At 54.1% G+C, this 16,103-nt stretch overlaps 1 protein-coding gene across 1 annotated transcript in view; it reads right to left on the bottom strand.

The window, feature by feature from the left end:
- Positions 1-14,106, bottom strand: part of ADARB1 (adenosine deaminase RNA specific B1) — a 113,837-nt gene extending 99,731 nt beyond the window's left edge. Inside the window, exon 1 of the mRNA XM_082654187.1 lies at positions 13,990-14,106. The gene's annotated coding sequence lies outside the window, so the exon portion shown is untranslated. The remainder of the gene's footprint in view (positions 1-13,989) is intronic.
- Between the last annotated feature and the right edge of the window lie 1,997 nt (positions 14,107-16,103).

Genomic DNA, 16,103 nt, shown 5'->3' with positions numbered 1-16,103 from the left:
GGGGAGAAGCTATGAAGCTATGACTGCGACCTGTCTCATCACATCGATCTCCTGGGTGAGGTGGTGTCTGCTGGCTTTCTCCACTCTAAAGTTACTACTTTTCCCTTTTCAATAAATAAGTGACTTGGGGAAGAGATAACTCTGAGACTAGAAAAATATCCTGTTTCTCCTCAAACGTTCATTCACTAACTTAGCGCCAGTCCCGGGTCCCGCCTAAAGTAATATGGCCCTGGGGTCGGCCTCACGGTGATCGCCTATTTCCTCCTTCCTTCGCGTGGAGTAACTGGGATTCTTTGGCTCCCCCCCCCCTGCTGACCGATCGTTATTCACGTGTATCAGCAGAGTGAGGGACGTTTACTTTATTCTACAGATTACAAGCCAACACCATCGTCACCCAAGTCCTTGCTCAGAGCCACCAGCTCTGACCCTCTCCCCGCCCACGTGGCCCCGTCCTTTCTGAGCTCTTCCCCGTACCATGAGGGGGTCCAGTCGCATCTTCTTGGAGGACCCCTTCTTCTCTGCTCAGAGAAAGCACTTGGGTGTCCTCGGGGGACTGGGTAAGGAGCTGTGCGGCCTAAGCACCAACATCTGTGTCTCTGCACCGTCTGGCAATATGGACAAATACTCAAAACTTTGGCGCACACTGACACCTGGCTCCAGCCCAGTGCCCGGGCTCCTCTGTCCCCTCCCCTCGTCTGCAACTTCTTCCCACCACACACTCACTGTTCCATCCTTATGAACACGTCCGCAACGCAACCTTACCTCCCGGAGAAACAGACAGTTTCTGGGCAGTACTGTGTGCAGCCCTTTCTGTCTGTGGCTTTACAGAATCTAGAAAAGTACTGTTTTCCAACACCCAGCTGATTCTTCTCTTGCCCACCCCACCCCTGCTGTAGCTCTGTTATTGTTCTGTCCTATACTGAGCTTTGGTTCTGTCTCTATCCCATTCTGGGTCCCCCCAGTCCTGGTTGAGGTGCATGTATTTTGTTCTGGGGTCCACGGTTCCCAGAGTCGGGCTGTACTGAGACGTCCACTCAGAGAAGCCCCACGCCCACCTCTCCAGCCACTCTGCCCCCCTCTCCTTTCCAGCGCCCCACCACCACCCCTGCAGGGCCCAATCCCTTCGTCCTTGATCTTCCTTCCTGTTTTCCTTTTGCATGGAGGCACAGATATGCGTGTTTTCTCATGTGAAGGGAGCTCACTAGACACCCTCTGGCACTCAGCCCTGCCCCCTTCCCGCATGTTCTGGAAATCGCCAGAGACCCACCCCTCCACACGGCTCGTTGTGACGTGGTCACCCAGAGTCGATCCACCCGCCCCTGACTGGACATTTAGGTCACTTCCATCTGTGTTTTCATCTTGTTGGAGGCGTGTCCTCAGGCCGAACCCCTAGGAGGGAACTGCAGGGGCAAAGCATTGAGCACATGGAGTTTGCAGGCTGAGTGTGGTTTTTAACGCGCCTAATAGTTCTTCGTTGACTTCCTCTGATGAGTGAAAGGAAAAACCGAATACTGGGGAAGAGTTCCTCTGTCCTATACTGAGCACAGAGGGCGTCACCACTAGAAACCCCGGTCGCCTGTGCTGGACCTCAGGTCCACGGTATTTCATCCCGCAAGTAACAGGTCCACACTATTCAAGACATGCAGGGCACGTCGCGGAGACAGACCTGAGAGCGTGCCCAGGGGTCCCACGAGCAGCTGTGCTGTCAGTGTCACACATGCCGTCACTCTAAGCCCCACTCCAAGCTCCTGTCCACAGAGATGTGCTCGCTCACACTCAGAGCAGCACTTGTCACAGAGGCAAAAAGCAGAAACGATCCAAACGCCCGTCCCTGGCGAAGAGCTAAAACAGGTGTGTGACCCCCACTCAACAGAGTCCTAGTCAGCAACTGAAAGGAACAAACTGATAGGGATGGAAGAGGATAATCAAATCGCTCAGAAATGCCATTATGGGACTGTAGACAGACAGGGAACTTTAGGGGGCTTTGGGAGACAACAGTAAGTTAACGATCACTCAAGAAAGCAGGTTTGCTCAACCACAAAACCATGTAACAGAAGCGTGAGCCGTGCCTCAAAACAATAAAACAATGGTGGCATGAGACCCACATGCTGCCCAACAAGCTCAGCAAGTTAATGGCCCCAGTAAGCTAATGACCCCTAAGACATGCTCTCTGCACACATAAAAAACAGTAATTTATGGAAAGGTGACATTTCAGACCCGATTGTACTGAGACCTGAAATAATTTTTCCATTGCACCATGACAGTCCTGGCCCGACCATGTAGAGACAAGAAAACTCCCCAGTGCAACCTGGAGGAGGAGCTGATGATGGAAGCGTGACGTCTACCCAAGAATGAGGAAGAAGGCGGTCTTTTCCCCCTCCCACTTTTCCTTTGATTATAAAACTGTAGCCCACTAAGTGCTCGGGCCACGGCACCCTCACGCCCACCCGCCTGTAAGACTCACAAGTGTCCTCTTCTAATAAATCGCTTCTTATCTATCACTTTGCCTCTCACTGAATTCTCTCTGCGCTGAGACATAAAGAACTGAAGCTCCTCGGAGCCTCCCCCAAAAACACCACCTAGCGGTTTCATAGCTACGGATCCACCGTACAGCACGGGCGAACCCCGAAAACATTATGCGAGGTGAAAGAAGGCTGACTCAACAGGCTGCATATCGCACGATTCCATTTACATGAAATGCCTAGAAAAGGCAACTTCAGAGAAACAGAAAGCAGATCGGTGGCTGCCAGTGGCTGGAGGTGGAATGGGAATTTACCACAAACACACACAAGGAGCATTTTGCGGTGATGGAAACGTTTAAACCTGGACTGTGGTAACAGCTGCACAGCTTAGAAATGCATGCAAATCGCTGACTTATCTACTTACTGAGGGTGAATCTCATGGTAGCTTCTCAAGCAAGAGAAGACAAAGCTTCCCGCAGTGCCCGCTCCAGCTGCACTTCCTGCCCACATCTTCCCGGGCACTCAAAGAGGGCGCTCGGACCGCGGGCTGACCGTCCGCACCATCTGTATAGCCTCCCTCCACCACCAGTGAGGCTGGGCAGGCACCTGGGCGGGGGGGTCTCCCTGTGAAAAGCACACGCCTGCCGTGGACAGGGCCGCGGGCACGTAGCACGGCTCCCTCGCAGCAGGGCTCTGCCCCACGAGTCCAAATCCAGCACACCCTTCCCGGGCTGCGGCGTGGCTCAAAGTCTTGGCTAACTATAGGCAAAGCCCTCCCGTTCCTATAGCAAGGCTTCCAGTGAGAAACGCTGAAATTCATCAAGTCCGGCTCCTTCCTACCCATGCCGCGCACGCCCAGGGCAGATCGCTGAGGGAGAACGTAAGGGGCGCTGGGCTGGTTTACACAATACCTGCTCTTCCTTTGGAAACATCATCAATACCCTCGGTTTCATTAGAGGATAAAATTAAAGAACAGAAAGCGTCGCTGTGCAATGATCAAATACGTCTGTCATTCATGTGCACGTGGGTGAAAACCATCTACTACGTGACACCAGTAAAATACAAAGAGGAAAAACCCCAGAGGAGGCGCCACAAGATGTGGATGTAAGCCTGGTCTGCACGTGGCTGACACCGGACCGCTTACTCAGAAGGACCACAAGCCAGCGGTCCTGACACAGAGGTGGTCATCTTATCACTTCCAAAAACCGGCTGACACTTGATGGAAAAGGTTTTTTTCATAGGATTTCATTGATGGTCAAATCTAAGTTGAACTCTGTGGCCCTAAATTCTCGCAGCTCTGACATCCTACAATTCATTCCTACAAACGCCACGTCTTCCTGGATGAGGGTTTCAGCCTCAACCCCCGTACCAGTTTCTACCTGCAGCAAGTGAGTCTTCACTACTTACTGCCTGTGCTGCTACTGCCCTGGAGCTGTTAATTTAAAAAATCACTACACGAGGATCTTTAAACGTTTAGATAGCTTTTTAATGAATATGAAGTTTTAATATATTAAGAAAGAAAGGATAATCCTCTAAGGTATCCCGCCAGAAGAACACTGTATCATAACAGGCATATGGCAGAACCTAACACAGACGACCAGCTCAGAACAGTGATTCCTTTGGACTACTATTCTGGGTAGATCCCTATTCTGAAAAGGAATCAACTTCAAAATGATCAAGACGAATAAATGTGCATTTGATGTAATTAATTTCATTCACACCTAGAAGAGAGCAGACATGACAGGCCACACCACTGCTGTTTAAACTGTGGCCCGAGCACCTAAGCCTCTGGACCTACACCTCCACAGACGGACGTCAAGCTGTTCGTGCTCAGGCTACAGCAGGCGAGTGTCTGCGTGAACTACGCTTTCCAGCCTCCTTCACGGAGTGCTCAGGGGTTGCATTTGTGGAGGCCCAGCCGCCACCCGCCCCTTCTTGGGCACATCTCCCCGGGTGAGTTGCCCTTCCTAAGGCAGAAGCCAGAAATCCAGTCCCCTGTCCTTGCGCTGCCACAGCACGCGGACAAGGCAGGCTGTGCCCACCTGACACCTACAAAACCTCACCCCCAAGCAAAGGAGCCTGAGCAGGTGCCAGGACGGCGCTGGGAGAAGGGAGCTGGGCTTCGGGAGGCGACGGCGGCCCACCGGGAACTGCGAACCGTGCCGTCTCTCGGCCCCACGCGGGTGATGAGAAGCTGCCCTACGTCCTTGAGCAAACTCCTTCCTCAGGGAGATCACTCACCCTAAGCGAGGGAAGACTTGGAGCAGCAGGGAACTTGGGCTGCTGGCAACCAGAACGAGAAAAGAAACCGGACTTGTGAGCACGGCCCGTGAGAAGAGGCGCAAACACAAAGCAACTTTGAACCGTACTCTCCCACCTGCCCAACGCGTGTGTCAACGCCCTCAGTTTCTAACGCTTCCCGGACACGAGAGGGCTGATGAAATAGTACCTACTCCTGCGTTACCTTTACTCGTTTCTGCCAAGCTCGAGACCTGCAGACCCAATTTAATTCAACATTTAACACAGTCTCGTCCCCTAAGAGTAAGAAACCAGAGAAAGGGATCAGCCGGGCTCCCCGGGGTCTGGTGTTTTCTCACTAAGCCAGAGCCCATTACTCTACCCCCTGGACCCGCCTGCTGGCCCACCTTGCTCCCCTCTTCCGGGAAAACTGCGGGTCCAGAGGGAGGTGACAGGACACCTTGCGCCGAGGCCAGCCTCTTGTGCACCCAAAGCCGCCACAGTGACCGGCACCGCGTGCTTTTCACACAGGGATGCTCGGAGGTTAAATATTTGTTGACATCTGACTGAATGACCCTCGAAGCACTGAGAATTTGTTTTTCGACTCCTATGTACAACAGTCCTCTAGAAATGGAGTGACCTTGGACATCACCAACTAGACCACCCCCTTCACACTCGAGGACCCTGCAGCGGACAGCCCACCAGGTCAGAGCTGGGCTGGGACGAAGGGCCCAGTGCCCCAATTTCCAGCCAACTCTTCTGTTGGCTCCCCTACCAAACAGCTGTGAAGCTACGTTCCTTCCAATGTTTAAATCCTTTTATTGTATTTGGCTGCTTTTCTGACGCCTTCTGGAATTATTCAAAGTATTCTCACTTTCCCCAAGACGTAGGTATGAATATTACTTCTCTGCAACAGGTACTGTTATTTCTTAAGACAACGTGTTTCAATTACATGTCACCTAAAAGCGGTTAACAGAACAGAGCTATCTTTTTTTTTCAACTTGAGGACTCTCTGTTTTCAACAGATTAATTTGCTATACTGCACTTTATAGTTTTAGAGCAATTTTGAATGTTGTGTAAATGTTTCTGTTCTACAAAGAAAAGCACAGAAATCTGGAGATATCACAGACATACGGGGCATAAATCTATGACTGATTCACCGAGTACAATAGGAGTGGGGGGAGGGGTGCAGCAGCTCCGGCAGAAAAGACGCATTTTCAGAGGCAAACAGTCTCAGCTCAGATTCTACTGCCTACATTAAAAGTAAGAAAGAGTTACTCATTCATTCAACAAACAGTGGTAAGTGCCTTCTACCTGCCAGTCGTTGTTCTGGGCCCTGAGGATAAAGACAGAACAAGACCCCTGCCTTCCTGAGGCTTCCACTCTGCCAGGCAGGCTGACGAAAGGGAGGGAGTGGTGGGTACAGAGGGCAGATGAACAGAACGGACAACAGGGCACCCGGTGGGGGGAGGGGAGGGTACGGAGGAGTGCAGCCCGCCAGAAAGCCGGAGGTGAGGCCCCAGGGCTGGGGAGGGGGGGGCGGCCAGAGGGGCGGCGGGAGAGGACAGCTCTGAGATGAGGGCAGGTGCAGGGCTCTCATCGAGCCTCCAGTTAAGGCCTGGGCCTGGACAGACGGCAGCGGCGGGAGGCTGTGGGCAGCCGCTCAGGTGAGCCAGGTAAGAAGGGGGTGAGGATGGCTGCACGAGGCGGAGTCCTAAGGTTATCATCGGAAGTGAACTAGACCAAGCGGATCCCACCACGGCTGGCACGCAGCGAGGTCTTGACCAAGGTCAGCTAGATATCATCCCACTTTCCCAGGAGGTTACTGAACCTCTTCTGTCAGTCCTGATCTGAAAAGCAGGCACAAGGCAGCGTCTACCGTGAGGACTGCGAGGAATGCCGGACGGAAGCGAATCCTACCCAACAGAAGCTAAGCACACGTGTGCCCGCGCTTCACAAACAACACATGATGTATCTGACAGACCACACCTAAGTATATAGCAAAATAAATACCCTGCACACCACACGCCGGGGGATAAGAATCCCCACCTCAGATCCCTCTGGTCTCAGCAGCCACAGCTCGAAGAGCCCTTCTTAACCCTCCAGGCCCCCCATCTCCTGGACCCCACCCGTCAGCCCACACCTCTGCTCTCTCCTCCCAGCCGCCCAGCACAGCTCCGACCAGGCTCTGTCCTCCGCCAGGGCCTCCCATCTCACTCCGGGGCCCCTCATCCCCTCGCTGCCAGCCCTTCCTGGGCCCAGGAGAGCCCGCACAGCTGGTATCCCCACGGATGCCCCGACAGAGGCCACTCCATTAAGCGGCCTCCACGTTGGCTCAGTACGTGGGCGCCCCGCCTGGCCGGGCCGCCCTGAGGGAAGGCTGGCTCCCCGGGGCAGAGACCTCTCCCGCCTCCCGCATCCGGCCAGGGAAGGCCCTCAGCCAAACCTGTCCACATCCACGTGGGGCAGGGGCACGTGATCAGGCAGAGCAGTGGGAACCAGCTCCCCCCAGCCCACCGCGCGGCTGGAGCGCAAGGGGTCGGGGGCCCCGTGCGCTTCATCCTGCTGACTCCATTACAGAGAAGGCTGATGGTTCGGAACTCCAAACCCGAAAAAAAAAAACAAATAACCACAAGCAGTATGAACTGGCATGCAGGGCAGATGCTTTACCATTTTACCAGGCAACCAGAAGCCAGCGCCGCGGTCCCCATGGGGCTTAAGCCTGCAGGGCCCAAAGCAACACCGCCCGCCTCCCAGGAGGTGGGGGCAGCCGTCCTGGATGCAAAACTGGCATTTCCCTCCAGAGCTTTAAGACAAAGGAAGCACTAACCAGGAGCCAAGTCTGCTTAGTCCTCTGAGTAGCACTAAATTTGGTGAATAAGGGTGCCAACTCCTAGTGAAGCTGATGATACGTCTAGAGACGAGTGAGGTTTTTTTAAATAAAGAAAAACGCTATTTCCACATGCATCTTTCTGTAAGGCTGCCCCAAGGTGTGTTTAGCACCAGAAGCTAATAAGAAACTAGATCCTAAGTCCTACAGCACAATTCCCAAGTTTCCTGGACTGAGCACAAAATTATATTTTATTTTATGCCCTCCTTGCAGAGGGGCAGCATGTCTCTTAGAAATACTTTGGAAGTGCATCGAGGCCCCGTGCACAGAAGTCCTGCCTCGCTCCTGCCTCCAGCCACCCCTCTCACCGTCCCAAGGACTGTGCCCCTGCAACTGTCCCTTCCCAGCGCACTGGAAATCTGTCCTTCTCCACGGGATCATCCCTGTCAGCCCAAAACATATGACAATCACTCTCATTTAAAAATCAAAAATAAAAACTCCCTTGAGTCCACAACCCTCCGGCTTCTGTCCCGTTACCCTGTCCTCCTCCAGAGGATCCTCCACGCTCGATGCTCTCCACCCCTCCCTCCACCCAGCCCTCCCCACCGCAAGGCCACCCGCCTCTTATCAAGTCCAGGGCCCTCCCCCTCTTGTGGACCCCCTGCCCAAAGCCCCCGGGCTCAGGCTGCACCCTCCTGCTCTTCTGTGTGGACACCCACAGCCCAGCCTACGGTCTCACACGTCAGCAGTTACACAGATGACCCCCAAATTTACATCTGGCCCCAACCTCTTCTTGAGCCAAAGGAAGCCCTCTTAAGCACCATTAGCAAGTACTATTTTAGGCCCTTTACATTAGCTCAGCTATCGACCCACCTACCCCAGAAGACCAGGTCCTGCTCCTCCTCCTAACTTACCGGAGAGAAAACTGAAGCCCAGGAGGATCAAAGCGCGCAAGCTCACACGCCTGGTGCGCACAGGACAGAGACCCGCGCGCAAGCTCACACGCCTGGTGCGCACAGGACAGAGACCCACCCGCGGGCCCGCCTCCCCACCTCACAGCCTCGCCAGCCTGCCCCTCAGCCAGCGACCTGGGACCCAGTCGCTCTGGGCTGTCCCATCTTGCAGAGACTACTGGCAATCCCGATGGGCCGCCTGCAAAACACACCGCAGTGCCTCAGTTCTAAGACCCGCGTCTTCCCACATCTTCACGACTCTGAAATCGGGCAGGAGCTCTGAGTAGTCAAACTCAGCCGGCCCTCTAGGAGGCGTGACTGACAGGGCAATGTGACCCATCAACAGGTCAGTCCACAAATCCTTTAAGGACCGGAAACCTCTCCTTAACACCTGCCGGTACGATCAAGAAAGCGTCCAAACTCGCGGATCGTGTATCCACAGCTTGGACGCGTCCCAGAGACAGCAGTGGTGCAGCCGTGAGAAATGCCACCTCGGCAAGGGCGGGTGACAGCATAGCGGACCATGCCATGGGGCTGATTGGGAGGAACCAAATTCTAAAGGTGAAGACATTTTATCGTTACTTTATTTCACTCACATTTTCCTTTTTCATGAAAGCACAAGGCTGGCATGATTTTAAAAGTCTATATGCTTAAAGTCTAAGCGCTCTTTCATAAAGGACACCTAAGTGAGCGGAAAGCATTGTGTCACAGGCAAACTGGCAACATTTTCCTGTTAACAGTACAAAAACTAATGCTGCAACTTACAGACGAAGCGGGATCTGATCTCCCCACGCCTGCCCTGGTGCCAGGCCTCGGCGGGCCACCGTGGGCCCCTGATGCTCCCCTTCTGCCTAGGGCAGGGGAGGGGGAGAGTCCCTGCGGCGCGGACACTCAGGGCAGTACTCCCTCTGCCACTTATCTGTGGCCTCTCTGCACCTAGCTTTACCCACATATAAGGCAGGAGACTAAGAGTCATGCCTGCCTTATAGACAATCATGAGATTTTAATTAATGTATGTGAAGCGCTTTAATGGCCTGGCACACCACGAGCTCCCGACAAACAGTAGCTGCGTAACAGCTGGAGTGATTCTTTTCAAAGAGGAATCAGATCGTGTCATTCTGTTGTCCAAAACACTAAAGTCAACCAGGAAGCCAGGCAGGCAGGTAGGCAGCCCTAGTAAGGCTGAGATCACCATCTAAGTTCCATACCCCAGCAGGTTGCTCCCAAAAGCGGCAGCCCTCCAGCCTCTGGGCTCACTCCCTGCCACCCTCCCTCCCGCCCCTAGGCCACACTGGGCTCTGGGCTATTATCAGCCCAGGACAGGAAGCTTGGACCCTGGGCCTGAGGCTGTGACTCCAGAGCTCCCTGTGCCAGCACCCAGTCAGGTGGCGCCCAGCTCCCTCAGACCTCCCGACCTGCTAGATTGATTTGCCCCTGCTGGGACTTAGGACTTTTTTTTTTTTTATATTGGAGTATAGTTGAGTACAGCAAAGTGATTCATTCATACATATATCCATTCTTTTTTATATTCTTTTCCCATACAGGTTATTGCAGAATACTGAGGAGAGTTCCCTGTGCTCTACAGTAGGTCCTTGTTGGTTATCTATGTTATACAGAGTAGTGTCTATACATTAATCCCCAAATCCTAATTTATCCCTCCCCCCCACCTTTCCCCTTCGGTATCCATAAGTTTGTTTTCTATGTCTGTGGGTCTATTTCTGTTTTGGAAATAAGCTCATTTGCATCTTTTTTTTAGATCCCACACACAAGCAATACCATGTGATATTTGTCCTTCTTGGACTTCTCTTAGTGTGATAACCTCTAGGTCCATCCATGTTGCTGCAAATGGCATGATTTCATTCTTTTTATGGCTGAGTGGTATTCCATTGTGCATATGTACCACATCTTCTTTATCCAATCATCTGTCGATGGACACTGGGGTACATGTATCTTTTCAAATTATGGTTTTCTCTGGCCAGCACTTAGGACTTTAGCTGGGGTTTATGATCCTCATCTCCCCCATAATGTGAACCCCCAGAGGGTAGGAACTACCCTGGCTGTGTTCACTCCCGCCTCCAGCACCTAGAACAGTACCTGGCACATGGCAAATACCAATACCTGTGGGGCGACCACATGAGCGAAACAAGTCTGCCCTAGATGCAAGCAGTGTCACTGCACTTCCCATAAAAATACCAGGCCCCTCCGAGTTGCTCCCCCCCCCCAGTCTTTGCCCCGTCTTCACATTTTAAATCCACCACAAAGACACACTGAAAAACAAAGTCATTTTTTGGCACACTCCTAGAACACTGTACACACATACAGGAGGAGAGCAGCCGGCAGTACTAATGAGACCACCAAAACACTGTGATAATTTGGTCCTAATGGCCTGGGACCAACTGTTGTCAAGCACAGCAGCAAGGCCAGGTGAATACCTCGGTCCACACTCCAAACGAAGCGTAACTCCAAAGAAAGGCACTCGAGGGACAAGGACATCGAAATGACTTTAACGTACAATCTTTAAACGAAAGTCTCCCTGTTTGTCTTTCCTACCTCACGTATTATGAACATACTTTCTAAAAGTTGTTTTTTGTTTTGTTTTGTTTTTAAACAGCAGCATTTCTATCACACCAGATTGTAGGTTTGGAAATCTGTGGTTTAGAAAATTGACACAAAAAGATCAAGTTTTCCAATAAAACTGGACCTCTCGAAGCTCTTCAGTTTCATACCAAGATTGACTCTTTTTTTTTTTTTTTTTTTTTTTTGGCGCACCACGCAGCTTATAGGATCTTAGTTCCCGAACCAGGGATCGAACCCAAGGCCCCAGTAGTGAAAGCATCAAGTCCCAACCACTGGACCACCAGGGAATTCCCCTGACAATTCTTCTTAAACAAGTTTTTTATAGGCTGGTAAATGTATAACTTCACCTCTTCATCTCCAAAATGTACTTTCTAACTATCTCCCACCTATTTAAATAAATTCCTTGGTACTAAGTACTTACATAGCTCATCAGAGCATTCAAGAGAATAAAACCCAGCACTTAAATAAAGCTTACAGCTAATGAATTCTGATGAGTAATAAAAAATGATTAGTGGGTTTTGCTTGCACCCATGTAGAAAAAAATATTCACTGCAGCACTGTTTCTTACAGCAAATATTTAAAACTATATTAACACATATATATAACAGTGTATATATTTTGACTACTGCTGGGACAATACACAGTCAGCTGGTCACAGCAGTTACAGGGAACTGATCAGCTAGGGATGGAGTGACACGAGGTTTTCTTATGCGTTTGTACCTTTTGAGTGTACAGTGTGCACGCTTATACTTTCAAATCTATCAATAAAAATTTCAGTGGTACACGTTTTTAAATTTTATTTTTAAAATGTAATGCTGTAACAGTGTTTAATGAAACACACTGCCAGCTTTTGAACTTCTTTGAACTCTGCCTAATTTGTCCAGCACTGTATCCCAGGAGCCAAAAGCAGGGAGGGCCCAGCACAGCATGACATGGATTAAGTACTTTTGCCAAATGAATTCGTTTGCTTTGTGCATTCACCAGACAAATATAAATTTAAAAAATTTTCTTATTCCAATCTAAAAGCAGTTGAAATGCTTTTAAGACATGTAAATTCACAGAGGACTCAAGTAGCCTTCAAGCCAAGAAGTTTTTTGTGGAAGCTGTTATTCGCTAATTATCCTTTCTTCACCTCCCAGGACTGACCTCATGAGCACGCTGCATCTCGAGATACATGTGTCATCAATTTCTCAGAGCTGGACCAATTTTCTTTCCACCACTGCCCCCTGCAGAAAGGCCTCTTTTTTTTCCCCCTTCCAACTACAGCTTCAAATTTTGTTGAAGGTGTAGCTGGATATATTCAGTCCCAGGAACCTTCAGACATCAAACGGGGCACTGCTCGCAGACAATGCTTTCCTTGCAGAGCCCGAGTGTGTGTCCCTGCCGTCACCTGGGCAGGGCAGGATCGCCAGACAGCTCAGTGAGTCTCAGCGATACTTATGAGCCCTGCTGTGGGTGACCCTGCGGAGGGGACCCTGTTCCTGGAGGGACCCTGCAAGGAGGGCAGCTAACTCCCACACCCAGGAGGAAGGGTACCAGCCAACCTCTGCATTTTCCTTCTCCCTTTCCCCTCAGGGAAACCCTCAGCAAAAAGGTAAAAGAATCCCAGCCTCAAAGAAAAGATGGCAATCAAAAGACACTGCCCAGGACTGCTCTTAACACAACCCAGTGTTTCGGAAAATGCAGCTCTAGGTGGCACCTTTCAAAGGAATAAAACATACGGTAAATTTAAGAGAGAACAAAGAGGATTAATTAACTATTTCTAATCTCAAAACTTACTGATCATCAACTGATCAGGGCACTAAGAGTAGAGAAGCAAGTCTGACACCAAGCCACTTTTCCTAATACTTCGAGGGCTGAAAGCGAACCACTATTAGAAAGTAACCTTATCAGAAGCAACAACGCAAACCAGCTGGCTAAAAATACGAAGTGCGAACCAAACACGGCGCTGCGGGTCTCCGACATATAAATAGGAATTAGAACACATTTTAGGTTCCCCAGCATGTCAACTGGGACTCCAACCCGTTTTAGCGTCAACAGCCCACTCTGACACCTTCCTCCAGACCCATTCACTACCCGGTAATTTTCCTACCGCAGATCTGAACACGTCAGAATTCACCTCGAGCCCCCAATCGCCCCAGACTGTTCCGGATCGCTCCAGACGCCCGGCACCCGCGGGAACTTCCCCGCCCCGGGACGCCCGCGGCGAAGAGCATCCCACGCGGACACTGCGCCCTCGGGAAGGGACGCGGGGCCGTCCCTGGCTGGCGCAGCCTCACAGTGGGCGCAGCCTCACCCTGGGGGTGCACTCTCCGCAGAGTAGGGCATCCCGCGCGGACACGGTGCCCTCCCGAAGGGGACGGGGGCGGGGGGGCCGTCCTGGGTGCAGCCTCGTGCCGGGGCGCAGCCTTCCCTCCCTAGGGCGCAGCGCATCCGGAGCAGAAGCGGCACTCCCGGGGAGAGGACAGTACTGTCCCCAGCGCAGGCTGCCTTCCCGGGGGCGCAGCCTCATCCCGAGGTGCAGTGTTCCCTCCCGAGGCGCAGCCTCCCCTTCATCCCCGGACTCCCCATACGCGCCCCGGGGCGCAGCTGCATCCCGGGGCGCAGCCTCGCTCTCCCGCGGCGCAGAGCATCCCGCGCAGATGCGCGGGGAGCAGACGCGGGGCCGTCCCGGGCGCAACCTCCCCTCGCCAGGCGGCCCGCAGCCCCTCCGGACAGCCCCTCCGGACAGCACTGGTCCCGCTCGAGCCGCGCGCCCGGCGCGGCCTCACCACCTGCCCGGCGGCGCTTACATAAACGCGGCCACGGCGCTGCCCGGCGCTGCCCCGCGCGGCTGGGCGGCGTGGTCGGGCCGCGGTACCAGAGCCTCGCCGCCCCCGCCACCCCCGCCGCCCCCGCCGCCCCCGCCGCCCCCGCCGCCCCGCCTCACCTCAGCCGCGGGCCGCTCCGCTCCGCGCCGCACCGAGACTCGGACCGCGAGTCCGCGGAGCTTCGCTCGGCCGCCCGGGGCTGCGGCGCGCTGCCCGTGGCCTGGCGCGGGCCCGAGCGCGCCCCCGAGCGCGCCCCCGAGCGCGGCCAGACCGGCCGCCGCCTCAGCCACCGCCTCAGCCTCCACCCTCCGCCCTCGGTGTCGGCTCCGCCCTCCCCTCGCCCCCCGCCGCCGGCCGCGCGCACGCCGGGGAGCGACGCCGCGACGCAGCACGGGCGCGCGCGCGCACCCTGCGCCGGGCTCTTCCTGCGGTCCTCTGGGGACGGGGAGCGGGGACGTGGATCCGGGACGGGGAGCCGGGGCGCAGAGAGCCATAGGGCGGGGTGGGGGGGTACCCGGCGGGGACCGCCCATGAGACCCCGCCGGCCGCCTGGGGCCCGCACAGTCCCCGCGCTGGAGGGCGCGCCGGGAGCGGGACGCGAAGGTGCGTCCGGCCTGTGCGGGGCCAGATCGGGGCGTGTTGGGAGGAGAGGGTGGGGTCACGCCCCCAGGCCCCGAGGGGCGCCCTGGGTGAGAGCAGAAGCGAGTCCAGATGACCGGTTACGGTGGTGGTGGGTCGGTGGGTTTGGCGGTGCAAGCATTCAAAGCCTCGTGGAGCCGTGCAGTAAGCAGACTCCTCTGTCTGTGTTCACTGGCTCTTCAGCGCTTGCACCGAGAACATCTACACACAGGATGAGAAGCGTCAGTGGAAATGCAACATCGAAGACCAGAATAAGCAACTCGAGGCTGCGGTCCTACTCAGAACAGAAAATGGTTGGGTAGAGAAAACTAGTTCTTGAATGCACTTGGGGCGCTGGTGGTCCACCAGGCGGACTCGGGTGCAGATAGGGGTGACGGGCAGGCCCGGGGGTCCAGCTGCTCAGGGCCGGGGCCCCAAGACTGCTCTCCAAGGTCAAGTGAGGCTGCCGCCCTTCTCAGCTGTGGGGCCTGAGGCCGTCTCTCTGGACCGCTGCCTGTTTGCTCCAGTTTAAAATGGGGAAGCAAAGTCAAATAGAGGGGAAAGACCCCAGCCCAGCACTCCTTGTTAGCTACTGCTGTTCTTCCCACAGTCATCGGACAGAATTGAGCATCCCTGAGAGTCCAGTGGCCTGGAGCATAAATAAACCACAGGGGAAAGTGCTGCAGCCGGCCAGTTACCTGCTTCAGGTTGCTATCTGATGGAAAGGAAAAACCCGCCTTTGGGGCCTGCCAGCTACCAGGCAAGCCCAGCGCCCTCCCTGAGGGCTAAATGCCAGTACAGGGTCCAAAGCAGGGCTTGTTGACAACAGGGAAAAATCAAAGACTCCTGGGATGCCTTCTAGGGCTTCATCCTATTTTTGTTAATAAACAAGAAGTGCATGAGAACTTTATTTGTGTGTAACAAACCAGCCCCGAACTAAGTGGCTTGAAGTAATCGTTTCTTTGCTCGTGATCCAGAAGGCCAGCAGCTGGGACGGCTCATCTCTGTGAACGGGGTGTGGCCATGTTAGCTGGGACTCGCAGGGGCCACTCCCACGGGCTGTGGCCAGGGCTGCTGCTTGCGCTGCCGTGGCTCGGTCAGCAGCGAGAGGGAAGGCACAAAGCTCGGCGCACAGGGCTCTTTCAGCCTCTGAACCGTGTTTACTAATGTCCTGTTGGCCAAAGCAAGGCAGGGGGCCCAGCCCTGAGTCGGTGGAGCAGCCTTGGCCCAGCCCGGTGACCTGCAGGGAAACACACGCCTGCCCTCCAGTTGCGGTGGGCTGTGTGCATCTCAGCAGCGGTGGAGAGAGCAGTGCCGCCGTGACCATGGCCTTCACGTTGCTCCAGCTGGCTGGCTGGCCTCTTGGCACCTTTGGAGATGGCCAGGAGCCTGGGATTGCCCCTGGCTGTTGTACTCCACCTCCTCAGATGCCATCGTCTCCAGGGACAGGTTTATCGTGGCGTTCTTCTCCCTGACCATTCCCCTGTGCGCCACAGGAACGGCTCACAGAGCGTGCCTCTTCGTACTGATGTGCGAGCCATTTCCAGGCACCCGGGGCCAAGACGTGGGACGTACCAGACAGGAAGGGTCATGGAGGTACCTGAGAGCTTAAGGT

This window comes from Grampus griseus (genome assembly GCF_964374135.1).
Source record: "Grampus griseus genome assembly, chromosome: 5".
Classification (NCBI taxonomy): Eukaryota; Metazoa; Chordata; class Mammalia; order Artiodactyla; family Delphinidae; genus Grampus; species Grampus griseus.
Note: the sequence above shows the minus strand (reverse complement) of the source record. Positions and strands in the feature narration are given on the sequence as shown.